The sequence below is a fragment of the Hyla sarda genome, chromosome 4 (genome assembly GCF_029499605.1).
Source record: "Hyla sarda isolate aHylSar1 chromosome 4, aHylSar1.hap1, whole genome shotgun sequence".
Lineage (NCBI taxonomy): Eukaryota > Metazoa > Chordata > Amphibia > Anura > Hylidae > Hyla > Hyla sarda.
This window is the reverse complement of record NC_079192.1, coordinates 377,673,753-377,688,087: the sequence shown is the minus strand read 5'-3', so window position 1 is coordinate 377,688,087 and position 14,335 is coordinate 377,673,753. Positions and strand designations below refer to the sequence as shown.

The window sequence follows — 14,335 nt, the reverse complement described above, 5'->3', positions numbered from 1 at the left end:
GACTCAACATACAATGCTACAGACAGTCCAGATCTGTGAAACTGTGTCAATGGCCGGAAGAACCGACCAATCGTAAAACACCTGTATTCCTAAAGTGTATGCACTGACTGGTGTCTGGTAGCGCCCCCTACAGTACAGGGAGGTATTACATGTTCTGTACTCTTTACCTGTACCAGGGTTAGCTGCTCCTTTGGACACCAGGTGAGGGTGGCTCCATTTCTGTACAGGACCCCAAAGAAGCTTCTGTCCTCTACATAGACCAGTGTTTCACAAAGAGGGTGCCTCCAGCTGTTGCAAAACGACAACTCCCAGCATGCCCGGACAGCCTTCGGCTGTCCGGGCATGCTGGGAGTTGTCGTTTTGCAACAGCTGGAGGCACCCTGGTTGGGAAACACTGACACAGACAGTGATTTACAGCTCCCAGCAGATCTTTATTACTTTTATATGTAAGGATTTGCTTTATCTATATTAGTTATCTACTTATTTTTCTTTGATCCTCACTTTTTCCTATTTTTGGATGACATTTTGATAGCTTCAGAACCAATTACCAGGTTTCCGTAGAGTTATGGTCTCAACATACAATGGTCGTCCTGGAACCAATTAATATTGTAACTTGAGGGACCACTGTACATGCCAGTGGCACATATATGTCCTCTTTATATCACTATGCAAATAAATACATTAAATGTGTATTATATATGTATAGACCTGTTAGGGTTGTGATCATTAGAGATGAGCGAACTTACAGTAAATTCGATTCGTCACGAACTTCTCGGCTCGGCAGTTGATGTCTTATCCTGCATAAATTAGTTCAGCTTTCCGGTGCTCCGGTGGGCTGGAAAAGGTGGATACAGTCCTAAGAAAGAGTCTCCTAGGACTGTATCCACCTTTTCTAGCCCACCGGAACACCTGAAAGCTGAACTAATTTATGCAGGATAAGACATCAACTGCCGTGCCGAGAAGTTCGTGACGAATCGAATTTACTGTAAGTTCACTCATCTCTAGTGATCATGATAAACATCCCCTTGCAGGTCACCTGTGAGGGTCCAAATTAGGATAAGCTAATGAGAAGCTACATTAATGAATGCACAGACAAGCTGATAGGAAGCCAGTAATGTGCTGATCTGTTTATTAAGCAGAGCTACATACTAGGGATCGACCGATTATCGGTTTGGCCGATATTCACGATTTTGGGCGTTATCGGTATCGGCAATTACCTTGCCGATAATCCGATAATGCCATAAACATAGGCACAATAGACTGGAGCAGACCCCATTCAAATGGGAGGTTTCTTGACATGCTTTGTGACCTGTCCAGAGGTCATTCCACCGGTTAAGGGGAAGGCTGAGCTCTGTTAACTGTATCGTAAAAACCTCTATAACTTTCTATTATACTGTTTGTTTAAGCAGGTTTAAATGAGTTATCCAGGCATAGAAAAACAGCTAATTTCTTTCAAAAACAGTTCCAAGTCTGTCCCCAGGTTGGGTGTGGTATTACAACTTGGCTCCATTCACTTCAATGGAACTGAGCTGCAGAACCACACCCAACCTGGAGACAGACAGGGAGCGTTTATTTATTTTATTTTTTTATAAGGAAGCTCTGTTTTTATATTCCTGGATAATCCCTTTAAGGTGTCTGCTTGTTATAAGTGAACAGAAACCTCTCCTGACCTAGCAAGGATGACAGCATCCATTTATTTATTCTGGACTCACAATACCATGTAAGCTATATGTGTCAAACTCAAGGCCCACAGGAGGAATTCGGCCCACCACATTGTTTTACATGACCCACAAGGTCCAGATACATTTCAGAGTTTGTAGCCACCCCCTCTGGAAGAGCTGGCTGCATCTTCTTCTTCTGTGTTTGAAAAGCAGAGGAGGCAGCCAGCACAGAGTGTGTGCGCCATCTTTGATTCTGAGCTCTAGCGTGCATCTCCACACTGCTGGTCACAGGTGGTGGCACCGTTCTAGGCACCCTGACCACCCATTAAAGGGTTTATCCAACATTACATTCTTTATTCTGCCTGGGCTTTAACCCTTTAACGTAAATATACGTCCTGCGCCAGCTCGCGCGATATGAAACGGGGTCGCGCTGCGACCCCGCATCACATCGCGTCGATCCCGGCGCTCATCAACGTCCGGGACCCGCGGTTAATACCACACATCACCGATCGCGGCGATGTGCGGTATTAACCCTTTAGAAGCGGCGGTCAAAGCTGACCACCGCTTCTAAAGCGAAAGTGAAAGTATCCCAGCTAGTCAGTCGGGCTGTTCGGGACCGCCGCGGTGAAATCGCGGCGTCCCGAACAGCTGGCAGGACACCGGGAGGCCCTTACCTGCCTCCTCGGTGTCCGATCGACGAATGACTGCTCCGTGCCTGAGATCCAGGCAGGAGCAGTCAAGCGCCGAGAACACTGATCACAGGCATGTTAATACACACCAGTGATCAGCATAGGAAATCAGTGTGTGCAGTGTTATAGGTCCCTATGGGACCTATAACACTGCAAAAAAAAATGTAAAAAAAAGTGTTAATAAAGATCATTTAACCCCTTCCCTAATAAAAGTTTGAATCACCCCCCTTTTCCCATAAATGCTGGAGTCCTAAATCTCAGACTGCAGCCGGGACACAGACAAACTCCCTGGCAGTGAGCAGTGCTGGGTTTGTCTGTGTCCCGGCTGCAGTCTGAGATTTAGGACTCCAGCATAAGTCTGAAATCTATAAAAAAAATAAAAAATAAATAAAAAAAATAAAAAAAAAAGGACTGGTAGGGAGGCCCCTAGTGGTCATTTTGTCAAAGTGGAAAATTAAATAGAAAGAAGCATATTTTTAAATAACATGCTATTGGAAAGTTATTCTGCATACATTAATCTATAATATATCAATAGTTTTTTTGATGAAAGGTACCTTTTAAAGCGCAACTGTCATCAGTTTTCAGCCCCCCTGACTACATTAATCCAGTGGTCAGGCACAGTTGGCAAAGCCCCGCCGCCCCCACGCCTATCCTCTCCTTTCAGCTCTGGGACTGCTGTGTAGTAAGACGCAGCGCATGCGCCCTCCCTTCCTCTAGTACTATACCAGCGCAGTGAGCGGATAGGCAGCGGGAGCTCTGTCAATGCAGGGCGGGGGTGTGCGCACATCAGGAGAGGGGCATGCGCTGTGTCTTACTACACAACAATCCCAGCGCTGAAAGAGGATAGGCCTGGCGGCGGCAGGGCTTTGCGAGCCCCAAGCCACGCCTAGGCGTCTGTGTCTGACCGCTGGATAAATGTATTTTATAAAAGGAGGAAAAGCGATAAAGGTATGGTTACACTCACGTTATGGACATCTGTAACAACATTGTAGTAGTCTGGGGGGCTGAAAACTCATGAAAGTTTTAAATGGACACTTTCTACATTTTTATTATTGTCATCTACATGTTTAGTTTCCTGCCACCCACATAAATTGATCCGTTTAAAAATTTATAAAAAGTGATCAAAAATACGCTATTTTGAATTTTTTTGCATATACGCCATTGACCATGCGCTTTAATTGATATATTTTTATAGTTCGGACATTTCCGCACGCGGCGATACCACATATGTTTATTTTCTGACTTTTTTTTATTTTATTTTTTTTATTACTTGAACAAAAAAACCTGCCCTGTCATTTTGCACTGCCAAGATGCAGTTTTTGGGGGGAGACTTTTTTCAAAAATAGTTTTAGTCTTGGTGTTTATTTATTTATTTTTTATCCCTGTGTTTCGATCCTGACAAGTCATGTGATTCTTTAATCATGTGAGTGAAGTATTTCAAATGGGGGGGGGGGGGGGGAGGAGAAGCCAGAACAAAATGGCAATGCTAAACCCACATGGCGTTTTTTAATTTTTAATTTTTTATTTAAATGAACATGTGTTAAAAAATAAAATAATAATTAGGATCGACTGATTATCATTTTGGCCGATATTCACGATTTTCTAAGTTATCGGTATTGGCAATTACCTTGCTGATAATGCGGGCGCTTTAACTGACTTTTTAATCGCTTTTTAACTATTTTTTTCTGGGATATTATAAAAATTGCAATTCTGTGGTTTGGTATTTTTTTTTACGTTTATATAATTTACCGTATGGGATACATAATGTTATATTTTAGGAGTTTGTACAATTACGCATGCAGCGATACTAAATATGTTTGTTTCTATTATGTTTACATGTTTTTATATAGGAAAAGGGGTTGATTTGAGCTTTTAACCATGGAAGGGGTTAATGTGTGTCTTAACTTTTTTATTAAAACTTTTTTTTTTTTTTACTTTGTTAGACTTTTAGGAGGAATCATTAGATTCCTCATACAGATCAATAGAGTTATATTGAACTCCATTGATCTGTGTGCTCTGCAAGCCATTGATAGAGCCTAGTCCAGCCAGACTCTATCAATGACAGAGCCGGGACACCAGGGAACAGAAGTAAGCCCTCCGGCTACCTCTATAGTGGATGGCCCCCACGATCACGCTGCAGAGGGGGGGTCCACCCCATTAGCCCACCATGGAGCATTCACATGTCCGTTTAGATGCAGCTGTCCGCTTTGACAGCGGCAATCTAAAGGGTTAATAGCCAGCTGCGGCAATTGCCGCATGGTGGCTATTAGCGGTGGCCCCCGGCTACTGAGAACAGCCAGGGGCTGCAGAGTATGGAGCGGGCACGAGTCGGGAGCCCCTCCATACAGACTGCTGAGTGCCCCCACGCTTGTCAGGTCCGGCCCTGCTTGCCTGTCCCAGGCGTCGGGCGATAAGAATTCCACATCCCTGGTTTAGCACAGTTACAGTTCTTAATTCATGGCATATCTATCAATTTACCAAGAATATACATAAATACAAAAGACACACAAAATCTGTTTGTGTATTTTGTATGTTCTTTGTAGCTTGATTTGGTAACTTTATGTCATGACTAAGAACTGTAAGAGTTCAAAACACATTGGTGTTTCATTTGCGTTTCTTTGTTGCTTGATCATTAAAAAGCTGTACAGTTCACAAAGTTAAAGGAGTACTCCGGAGCTAACCTTTTAAAGGAGTAGTCCAGTGGTGATTCAGTGGTGAGCAACTTATCCCCTATCCTAAGGATAGGGGATAAGTTGCAGATCGCGGGGGGTCCGACCGCTGGGGCCCCCTGCGATCTCCTGTACGGAGCCCCGACAGCCCGCGGGAAGGGGGCGTGTCGACCTCCGCACGAGGCGGCGGCTGACACGCCCCCTCAATACAACTCTATGGCAGAGCCGAAGCGCTGCCTTCGGCAATCTCCGGCTCTGCCATAGAGATGTATTGAGGGGGCGTGTCGGCCGCCGCCTCGTGCGGGGGTCGACACCCGCTATCTCGGCGGAGAGCCGGGGCCCCGTACAGAGAGATCGCAGGGGGCCCCAGCGGTCGGACCCCCTGCGATCTCAAACTTATCCCCTATCCTTAGGATAGGGGATAAGTTTTTCACCACTGGACTACTCCTTTAAGGGGGAATTGTAGCATGAGGCAAAGTTATATAACATTCTAATATACTCACGTTTTCCATATGGTCGTCTTCCCGGTCTACTCCTCGCTTTTCTCTCCGGCCAGAAGCTGGGTCTTCTGATGACGCTCGACCTGTATTTCTTCTTGATCCGCCGCCATCTTCGCCCGGTGACTCATCGCTCCCATGAGTCTCTGCGGGCTGCGCCGGCCTCCCATCCCGGAGTCGGCTACTCCCCCAAAGTAAATTTATTCTGCGCATGCGCAGTACTACGCAAATAGCGTAGGGCTAATGCTAGGCTCCTATTGCTGCCTACGTTAGCCCTACGCTATATGCGTAGTGCTGCGCCTGCGCTACATAGAATGTACTTCTATATACTGTTCCTCGAGTACTATATACACTGTACACTGCTCCAGCACCCCCTGCTCTCCCTATACCCTGTGCCTCCCTTTAGCCGCTGATCTCGCCCTCTCCCCCAGTATATGATCCGCCCCACCCGGCCCGGAAGCCTCAGGTCTCAGGGGCGCGCCTGTGTGTTCTCTGGCATTACAGCTGCGCGGACTCGGGGTCCGGGAGGAGGAGGACGGTGGAGGCGGCGGTGACAGCAGGGCAGAGCGGCGGGCATCATCCCTCACTCCGGGGTGAGTGACACTTCAGACTGGGGGAGGGCGGCACTGGCAGCATGCTCGGCCACCGGCAAAACTTTCACTAGTTGTGTGTGAGTGGGAGAGAGAGGAGCCCCCTGCAGGGGAGAAGGGGCAGGTGTGCCAGGTGAGGAGGGGGCACAGCCGGACCCTGGGGGGCACTACTCTCTGGGGTTGGGGTGCCCAGTGCAAGGAGCAGTGAGTTACTTTGCAGAACTGGGGGCAGCATGGGCACTGTTTCCAGGAATGCATTATGTATAGTGTGTGTTGTAATGGGGGAGCCCCTTTAACTTTAGGGAGTCTGTAGTGAAGCAGCTTTGTGGGGTCACCCCAAACTCTATAGCCCTGCTGTAACATGGATACATGTGTAAGACAGTGGTCTCCCAGCTATCGACCCTCCAGCTGTTGCAAAACTACAACTCCCAGCATGCCCGGACAGCCTTCGGCTGTCTGGGCATGCTGGGAGTTGTAGTTTTGCAACAGCTGGAGGCACCCTGGTTGGGAAACACTGCGCTAGTGGGCACATGGAAGGAGGGAAGGAGCTGTGGGCGTTACTTTATTATAATTTATCATTTCCTGGGGGGGGGGGGAGAGAGCAGCAGCAGCTAACAGGAAGCTGGCGCAGGGAGTCATGGGAAATGTAGTCTTTATGACATGGCTGCTTACTGCTACAGGTGGCAATTACAAGAGAATGGCTGAGCCAAATTTGACAAATGAGGTATCATTGGAAAGGTCTTTGAAAGAGTTATCAGACGAGATAAACTCTTTTTTTAAGTACCAGCGCTCCGGAGTACTCCTTTAAAATAACACAAATGAAACAACGCATTTTAAACTGCTACAGTTCTTATCGTGACACTGTTTCCCTGAACATACTTATATACAAAAGACACTGAAACTGAGTTTGTGTATATGTATGTTCTTGGTCACTTGATAGTTATGCCCTCACGAAGAGCTGGAATAGTTCGAAATGTATTGCTTTAATTTGGGTTACTTTTACTTTTTTTTCACTGTGCAACTTTTTAATAATGAAGCAAAGTAACACTAATGAAACTCCAACATGTTTCGAGCTATTACAGTTCTTGGCTTGTCTTGGGCATAACTATCAAGTTACCAAAAGCATACTTAAAGGGATATTCCGGGCAAAAACATTTTATCCCCTATCCAAAAGATAGGTGATAAGATGTCTGATCGCGGGGGGCCCGCTGCAGAGACCCCGCGATCTCTATGCGGGTGCTGAATCTCCAGTGTCGGAAACCTCTGGGTTTCCGGGACTGGGGATGTGATGTCACACCACGCCCCTCCATTCATGTCTATGGGAGGGGGCGTGACGGCCGGGGGTTTCCGAAACTGGAGATTCAGCACCCGCATAGAATGAGGGTGCTGCAGGGAGATCGCGGGGGTGTCGGTAGCATGCCCCCCGCGATCAGACATCTTATTCCCTATCCTTTGGATAGGGGATAAGATGTTTTTGCCTGGACTACCCCTTTAAAATACAAAAACCAAGTTTGTAAGTAGAGATGAGCGAAGTTACAGTGATTTGATTTGTCACGGACCTTGCAGCTCGGCAGTTGCTGACTTTATCCTGCATAAATTAGTTAAGCTTTCAGGTGCTCCAGTGGGCTGGAGACTCTCTCCTAGGACTGTATCCACCTTTTCCTGCCCACCAAAGCACCTGAAAGCTGAACTAATTTATGCAGGATAAAATCAGCAAGTGCCGAGCCGAGAAGTTCGTGACGAATCGAATCACTGTAACTTCGCTCATCTCTATTTGTAAGTATATTCTTTGTAAATTGATGTGCTACGATGAAAAACTATAACAATTCAAAACGTGTTGGAGTTTAATTTGCGTTACTTTAACTCTTTGCACTGTACACAGCATTTTAATGATAAAACAACCGTTTGAAAGAAGCTGGAGATCACTTCACTTTCTTTGTGCACATGGGGCGAGAGTCAAGCTGTAAGGATTGAAAGCTTTGTGCCCTGCCCAGTGAATGTAAACTGAGCAGCAAACTAACAATGTATGCTATGCCTTGCTGCTTAGTAACTACCAAGAAGGCTCTTGTCCTTGACAACGGTCCCTGCTTATGTACTGATTTCTCAAAATTGCCCCCCCCCCCCCAAAAAAAAAAAAAATGTACTGTAAAATTTGGAACAGATTGTATTATGTATAAACAACAAGAGAAAAAGGCGTATAGATCAAATAAAAATAGCTTTATTGAAACTTAAAGAGGCACTGTCATTGTTAAAAACTTTTCATATATTGCAGGACTCATTATAATATGACATTTCACAATATACACCTGTTAATTTTTTTTTTTTTTTTTTCCTGAAATTCAAGCTCAAAATAGCCGCCACTAGGGGTCACCTGTCTTTTAGCCAGACAGACTAGTCTAGATTTTACAGCATACTGGATACCGGCCGAAAAGTATACCGGTATCCAGTATAGAAGATTTCTATTGTGTATGCAAAACTACAGATAAAGGATGTGTGGACATGCTGGGAGCTGTAGTTTTACAACAGCTGGAGGCAACACTGCTCTAACACAGTTATTTTCAAACACTACAGCTTCAGTTGTTACTAAATTACAACTCCCAGCATGCTGAAATAGTCAAAGCTTTCTCGGACTCCTGAATGACAAAGAAGTTGATCAGACATTCAGTAGTCTGTGAAAGATGAATGACACACATAGTGACAGCTATGCTGATTAGCATCCAGCTTTACTAGGAGAAGATAAAACAGATAGAACATATATTCATAAAAATGCTGTACTTTTATCTAAAAAATCCTTGCACTAATTTTATAAAGATCTATTCTTATATTTATAAATGTTATCCTGTTATGAATTCACCATAATGTCTTCTGATTACTGCAGGCAAGCTCCAAGTATCTTCCTCTGACACATGACACAGCATAAACCAGAGAGGAAAGGGTTACAGAGTAGAGAGTACTGATTGGCTGACTGCCCAGGCTTGCTCCTGTGAGGGAGACAGACTGACACGCCCCCTCCAGCCTGCACAATGAAAAAGTAACTCACCAGCAGATTAATGCTTATATCTCTGGATATACAGTGGTCCCTCAACATACGATGGTAATTCGTTGCAAACGACCCATCGTTTGTCGAATCCATCATATGTTGGGGGATCCGTGCAATGTAAAGTATAGGAAGTTATACTCACCTGTCCCCGCCGCTCTGGACCGCGTCCTCATCGCTCCCAGTGCTGTCCCAGGGGTTCCCGATGCTGTCCCGCTGCTTTGGTGTCTTCAGGATCCTCCGGCTTCTTCCGCTTCTTCTGCAGGGTCCGGGCCTCGCTTTATGGTGATGTTATTACGCTGCTGCGCCGGCATGGCGTGCGTAGTGACGTAATAACGACGCCGGAAAGCAAGGCCCGGACCCCGGAGAAGATGCAGAAGACGCTGGAGGATCGCAAAGTGGACCCGGAGCAGCGGGAATAGGTAAGCGAACCGGCCCGGAATGCTTAAACTGCTATCCGACAGCAGCTTAAGAATTTAGCGCTGCCTGATAGCACCTAATGCGATGGCCCCGACATATAAAAGCATCGTATGTTGATGCTGACATCGACATGCGATGGCCTCTGAGAGGCCACCGTATGTCGATTTTATCATATGTCGGGGCCATCGCATGTTGGGGGGTTACTGTATAGGTCCGAGACACATAAAAATTATATGCACATGATCAGGATTGGGTCCTGAGTAACATATCACTTTTTTTTGCACTATGACAGGTACGCTTTAAAGGACTACTCCAGTGGAAAACTTTTTTTTTATTTTTAAATCAACTGGTGCCAGAAAGTTAAAAAGATTTGTAAATGACTTCTATAAAAAATGTTTAATCCTTCCAGTACTTATTAGCTGCTGAATACTACAGAGGAAATTATTTTCTTTTTGGAACACAGAGCTCTCTGCTGACCTCATGACCACAGTGCTCTCTTCTGACATCTCTGTCCATTTTTAGGAACTGTCCAGAGCAGCATATGCTTTTCTCCTACTCTGGACAGTTCTTAAAATGGACAGAGATGTCAGCAGAGAGCACTGTGTTCCAAAAAGAAAATATTTTCCTCTGTAGTATTCAGCAGCTAAAAAGTACTGAAAGGATTAAGATTTTTAAATAGAAGTAATTTACAAATCTGTTTAACTTTCTGACACCAGTTGATTAAAAAAAAGTTTGCCACCTGAGTACCCCTTTAAGTGCTCAAAAAGACATATACATTTAAAAACATGTAAAATTACATATAAAGACAGAGAGTACAGATGGTGGGAAACTGAACTGAAATGGAGGCTGGCAATGGGAGGTGACCACAATGTAAATAGCTACACCAAGGGTATATCATTTTCCCAGCAATCATCATCCTTACCAAAAGGCTGAATAGCAGCAATGAATGCAAAGTGCATAATACAGGTAATAACATTAGGTGCTACAAGGCAGGGGGAATCAAATATTATCCAGGTAATAGAAGCAAAGAATAATAACAATTACCAAGTCGACTACAAGGATGAACCAGCCTCCACTACCCGATGTTTCGCTCCAATGCTGCTTCTGGGGCATGACGCCCCGGAAGAAGCCTTGGAGCGAAACGTCGGGTGGCAGAGGCTGGTTCATTTTTTTGATATGTTGTACTACTTATGTACTACAACATATCTCTAATATAGATCCATAAAACTTTTTTTTTTTTTTATTAAAATAATTTATTTTAATTAAAAAAATCTGCCACTAGGGGTCTCCCTCCTAATGGCCGGCCGGGCAATCGGTCCTAATTCATTCAGCCTTCGCTCGCTCCCTGTCTGTCAATCAGACAGGCGGGAGCGAGCGCTGAGAGTGCATTGGCTCCCTGGACTCACACGCTGGCCCCGCCTCCCGGCATGTATGCCGCCGCCGCTGCTGCCTCAGGACTCTGCACTAAGGTATGTCTTGGGGAGAGCGGGGTTCGGGGTTTTCAACACCGGGGGGGGGGGGGGTATAACGGGGTATTGCCGCGGCCATGGCCCAACTTATTGTTTTCAACACAGGGTGCCTCCAGCTGTTTCACCACTACAACTCCCAGCATGCCCTGACAGCCAATAGATGTCAGGGCAAGCTGGGAGTTGCAGTGGTGAAACAGTTGGATGCACACTGTATAGGTCAGTGGTAGAGATGAGCGAACTTACAGTAAATTCGATTCGTCACGAACTTCTCGGCTCGGCAGTTGATGACTTATCCTGCATAAATTAGTTCAGCTTTCAGGTGCTCCGGTGGACTGGAAAAGGTGGATACAGTCCTAGGAGACTCTTTTCTAGCACTGTATCCACTTTTTCCAGCCCACCGGAGAACCTGAAAGCTGAACTAATTTATGCAGGATAAGTCATCAACTGCCGAGCCGAGAAGTTCGTGACGAATCGAATTTACTGTAAGTTCGCTCATCTCTAGTCAGTGGTCTCCGAACTGCGGCCCTCCAGATGTTGCAAAACTACAATTCCCAGCATGCCCGGACAGCCTTCGGCTGTCCGGGCATGCTGGGAGTTGTAGTTTTGCAACATCTGGAGGGCCGCAGTTTGGAGACCACTGGTATAGGTGAACTAAGGGCAAAAGTCGGCCCCCCCCCAGCAGGCATCAGTGACGTCAGGGAGGGGGTTAGAGATAGGTGTGCAATAGGCAGGGACAGAAAATAAAAAATAAAAATAAAAAGGATGGTGGGAGCTACTGTGTTTCCTACGTTTCAATCTATTGTTATTTGATCTATACGCCTTTTTCTCTTGTGGTTTCTGATTTGGTTTCTGTGTGGATCTGTCACACATGGGAATGCTTTGTATATTTTATTCTTATGTATAGTCCACAGGCATAACTTGAAGCTCCTGCCATGTTTAATACTGGGTACACTCCATTGAAATGTAAAAATCTTTATTATTTGTACTTGTTTTAAGTATGGGCTTTGACTATGGGCAGGTATAACAATCGGTTTACACATGATGGAATTGCTAAATAAAAACTGGTAACGTGACTAGAGCTTTGTATTTTCACACTTTATCCCTCAGTATATTCTACGTGGAATAATTATACAAAAAACAGCAGGGTTTAGTTCATGACCCGAGTCTAAAGACCCTCTCTCCCTCCTGTGGGTGGTCACACTGGGGAGACCCCGCTGTTTTATGGGACAAAATCTTTTTTTTTTTTTTTTCCCTCTCCTGTCAATCATCTGTCCTTCTCTCTGTTATTGGCCAGCCCTTCTCTTTCCCCGCCTCTCTTTATGATCGCTAAGGGTTTCCCACTCAATCTCACAGGGGCTGGTATTTCCCCACAACCACACTAGCTAAGCGTAAATGAGAAAAACCACAACGCCAACCACGGCCGAGCTCTTTCTTTTGTTACAGGCCTCGCGCTATGTCCCGCCCTTCCTCATATAACCTTAATTTCTATAGGCTGCCTGCTGGAGGCAGTGGCGGTTCATGGAAATCATTCTTGAAGCTTATTAGCTAGTTTAGACGTCAGTCACGTTGTCGCCACGCCCACCGGACGCGTGAGGCCCAATAGACTTTTGAAACTGCAGATTCGCCCTCAGCGATTGGCCAGAGAGGATCAGTGGGTTAGGTTGTATACTTACTATATGTAGCCGGCAGCTGAGCACGCCGTTGCTTGTGCCGACGCTGTGTGAGATAAACCAAGGCTGCACCGGAGCGCAGAGCCCGCCCCAAGCCGGACCTTCAGCAGGTGAGAGTTCACATTGTTCCGTGAAATTATTTTCAGTCTCCGTTCACGTCAAACGCGGTTTCTTGTTCTCGTCGCTTAGGGCCGCCGGGCCGCATCCTCTTTCTCCTTGAGCGTCGCGTCGGGTGCTCGCGGCCTACGCCATTATCTCCGTCGCGCCTCGCAGTACGTAAGCCATGAGCCGCACGGCCATGGCGGCTTCCATATACAATCGGGCATGAGGAGCTCTCTAAGGCGCCGTCTAGAATCTCCCCTGCTGGGGATATGTGGTTTGAAGGAATGGCTCTTCACACCCTTATGGTCTCCCCTAAATGCGTTTGGTACAGTCCTAACAGTTAAAGCGTTTTATTTTGTGATCACGTAGTTACATTGTATCATGTTCCTATATATGTCATTGGCTATAGAGGAATAAATATATATAAACATATATTTATTAACTTTCTGAATCGGTAGTGTGATACTAAAACTCCCAGCATGCCCTGATAGCATTGCTGTCAGAGCATGCTGGGAGTTGTAGTTTTGCCACAGCTTGGAGAATGCTGGCATAGACAACAATCCCAGCTTCCTGTTCACACATGAAATCAGAGGTTGTGCTCAACAATGTTCTTGACTAATAAATCTGTTAAAAAATAAAATGACCCGGTGTGACCTAAATGCTGTAATATATATATATATATATATATATATATATATATATATATTCAATCATGTCTCTCCTGGTGCCTGTGTACACAAGGGGCAATCATTTTTAGGGTGAATTCACACGAGGCCGATTGGTTGCAGAAATGTTTGCACCTGTCCTGTGTACATGTAAGTCCTGTGAGAATTTCCTCCTAGTAAAAGATTTGATCTGCGACGAATTAGCAAATTCTCGCTAGACATGTTTAGACTGCACAATGATTGGGGAGCATATGCCTGGGATAATGTTTTTATAAGGTGATAATCACCACCTGACAGCAACATCACCGGCACTTACCTGCAGCTACTGCCTGGTAGTGAAGGTGACACTGATTAAAATGGGGTTTAGCTCCTAGGTGCCATACTTCCTGATATAGTGCTAAAAATCCTTTTCTATGTAAAATTGGCACTTGTTGCACCCGGGTTGTTCCCTAGCCTGAGATTCACTGGTTCCTTCTCCTGGCTGGTCCCTGATTTATGCCCCTTAATAAATATTTATACTTCTGCACGTGGTTGCTACATGGCAGGGTAGTGTGGTCCGGCTGTGCTGGAGATCTGTGCACATAGCAGCTACATGCAGAAGAGGTAACGTAAGAATACTTCTATATGATTTTCATTAAGGGGGTTATCCAGGAATCAGAAAAGGTCCTACCTCTTGTGCTCCCCGGCGCTCCGCTTCCTGGTTGTTGCAGAAGTGCCATGTTCTGAGAAGGGCAGGTGTTGCCTCGATCATTGTGGTTTTGCTCAAATGCGATGATCAGGACAAGCTCCCTTCCTTCTCGGAACAGTACACTTCTGCAACAACCAGAGGTAGGACCCTTTCTGCCATTGGCCATCAATGTAGTTTG

General features: G+C 45.6%; 1 protein-coding gene across 3 annotated transcripts in view; it reads left to right on the top strand.

Annotated features, from left to right (window-relative positions):
* Positions 1–14,335, top strand: part of G3BP1 (G3BP stress granule assembly factor 1) — a 37,580-nt gene that overhangs the window by 615 nt on the left and 22,630 nt on the right. The window contains exon 1 of one of the 3 annotated variants that reach the window (XM_056516849.1): positions 12,655–12,812. The exons of the other annotated variants lie outside the window; for them this stretch is intronic. The gene's annotated coding sequence lies outside the window, so the exon portion shown is untranslated. Of the gene's footprint in view, positions 1–12,654; positions 12,813–14,335 lie in introns of those variants that run through there. 3 annotated transcript variants of the gene reach the window in all.